Raw genomic sequence first — 3,010 nt, 5'->3', positions numbered from 1 at the left:
AGTATGATGCATCTGTCACCTGAGTCTTAACTGCTGCTAGACTCTATGCTGTCACTGAAGCCTCTGTGTTGCTGCTGACTCTGCACTGCTGCCAACTCTACTTTGTGGTGCTCAGTGTCTGATTGCTACTAGCTACTGCATCTGTCACTTTGGCACTTGGTTGCACCAATTGTCACTGGTCCATCCTGCTATTGCATGCTATGGGCTGCCGTAGCAAGGTATTGATTCATGAGGTGGACCTCCTCAAGAATCCTGCCCATTTGTAGCTCTCTAGGGCTACAACTCCAAATCACCCCACCTCACCTCTGGAGGTATCTCGGTGATCATGGCAAACTCTTCCTCCAGTCTGCTGGACAACTTGTCGATCTCTGCGGATGCAGCCTGTTGATCATGCTTCTCCCCTTTGTCCTTCTTTCTAAGAGGACACTGGGTTCTGTAGTGGCCAAGCTCACCGCATCTGAAGCATTTGACTTTGGAAAGGTACTTCTTCCTCCTTCGCTGCTCCTACTGCCCCTTTGACGCGAGGGCCACATTCTCCTCATCCTTGACTTGCTTCGACCCACTACTGCTGCTACTACCACTGATAGTGCTCTTCACCAAATCTCGCCTCATCTCCTCCTGCTGCAGATCAACCCACATACGATCCCACTTTGGCAGTTTTTCTCTGCCCAGAATACTCTAGACGAAAAGTTGCCACTCTTCGGAAATGCTATTGAGGGCTAATCACACCAATTCTGTAGGCTGAGGCGCTGAGCCTACTGCAGATAGTTGATCTCAGATATCCTGAAGCCTCGTAAGGCCCTATGCACTCCCCTTTCTGCAACCTTGTGCATCTCAACTTCTCCTCAAGTACATCTTCCGTTGCTCGGAAGATCCTTCGTACAACGTAGCAAGGACCTCCCACATTTGCTGGGCAATATCTTTGCTAACTATGTGACACAACATGATGTCGAACCCCATCGAGAATCAACCTCTTTGCCTTCGCTATCTCCTTCTTGTAGGCTTTAAGCGGATCTGCATCTACAGATACAACTACCACGCCATCGATGTAGGCTTTGAGATCATACTCATCCAGAAGATAGGAAATTCTTGCCTTCCAGATCACATAGTTGGAGGCTCCCTCCAATCTATCTTGATCTTGTAGCCTTGTTGATGCCATCTCTGAAGAATGTTGAATTCCTCCTCTTCCCTTTTGCGCAACTGCTGCTCAACTATTCACACTCCTTTCTAGAGTGAGAAACTCTGCCCACAACGCTTGCTGGTCTGTAAGGGAAAATCAAACTTCTTGGCTAGAAGTTTCCCTAGGAAAGAATTCCCTCAATGTGTGCTCTTTCTTCCTCCTGACGCTATTTCGCACTAGCAAATTGCTGCGAAATATATGTGTCCCGTTGAAGATCTGCGCTGCAAGGAAATTGCAGCTACTCTCTCTGCCTTCGATCTTGAAAAGTTTATTCTCTGTCGACTCTCTCAGAGAAATAAAATTTCCTCGAAAAAACCCTCCTAGCCAAAGAATTTCGCTACCCCTGAGGGTTTCGAACTGTTGCCTAGGTAGAGTTTTGAACTTCCTCTTTCTTTCTGGAGCTGAGCTCTCCAACTTTTATCTACGCTCTGATACCATGTGAAAATTCAAAAAACCTCGAATCCTACTACAACAACTGATGATATTTCTCCTATTTGTTAAAATTACTCAAAAAAATTACTTGTATTTTTCTATGACAAATATCGAAATACATACACTGTAGCCTTCACAAAATAAAAAAACACCATGGAAGAAATAAAAAGTTGAAGAGTAGATGCACACACACATATACACAGTTATTTTTGGACCAATATTCCCTGAAAAACCCAACTTGGGAAAACCAGTGCAGTAGCTGAGGCTTTGATTATTGTGCAGTAGTAAATCTGAGTACAAATCTATGGAAGCTCAATCTATCTTTCCATACAGAGAAAATGTCTGACAAAAGTCTAGCGAAAAAATCTCACTTCCACCGGTGATCCGACACTGACCTTGGCTCAAGATGAACTGCTCCTTGCTGCCTCTGCGCCACTCTATGCAGTTCTACATCACCCAGCTTGGACCAACGTCTCTCTCGTTGATTGATCATATGCTACTTTGGAAACTCGAGCTTTCTGGTCTCTGGGCTCCCACTCCGGCTTTTGGCTTTGAATTTTGACCTCTCCTCAGCAAAATAAGGAGCACTGCGCTGCCTCTCTACACTGCGTCAGCCTCTCTGTGGAGTTCTCTGTCTCTCTGCTATGCACTCACCGGACTAGAAAAAATTCCTTCCAGTCTTACTATCCCTGCCCCTCTCTGACTACTTCGAAATTACTGAATCACCTCCGACACCTGACTACTGCTATTTTGGAGTTCGATTTCCCAACAATATCGAATTCCTGTCTCACGAGTGTCTCAAGTGTAGTTCTCCAACTCCATCGACTTTCTTCTTATAAACTCTCGTTGAGGCATCAACGACCAAGATTAAAACACAATCGATGGCTAAGATTAACTAGAAATTGATCCAAGTCATTTTCTAGAAGATTCTCACCATGACTTAATTAATACCCTTTAAATAATCAATTTTGCTAAGTCTAGACTTAGGTGCCTTTAAAAAAAGATTAATCATTGTAATTAAGTCGTCTCTTGGTGGAATTTCCAGAAACGATTTCCGGGTTTTGGAGAATACATGTATTCTAGTCTCTCCACAAAATTTTGTGGCTAGAACACATCCGATGCTACAAAAACTAACATGGACGATGTGGCGCAAATCAATCCATGCTCCAATTCTTAATGATGATTCCTATGTTGTATTATGTAGATTTGCTTACGTGAGAACCATCGCAAAAGTGTAACCCGCCGACTCCCTTCCAAACCTTCGCGTATACTGAAAAAAATTGTTAACGATAGTTTGTCCTTCGATGAACATTTTTACAAAATTACCTGTTCTTTGGAATCATTTTTGGTCCATTGATAACAGAGATGTGCCCTACGGTCCATAGGATGGGACTTCTT

This window comes from Pinus tabuliformis, chromosome 1_1 (genome assembly GCF_031772625.1).
Source record: "Pinus tabuliformis cultivar Carrire ecotype Pingquan chromosome 1_1, CPIR1, whole genome shotgun sequence".
NCBI lineage: Eukaryota > Viridiplantae > Streptophyta > Pinopsida > Pinales > Pinaceae > Pinus > Pinus tabuliformis.
This window is presented reverse-complemented; position numbering follows the sequence as displayed.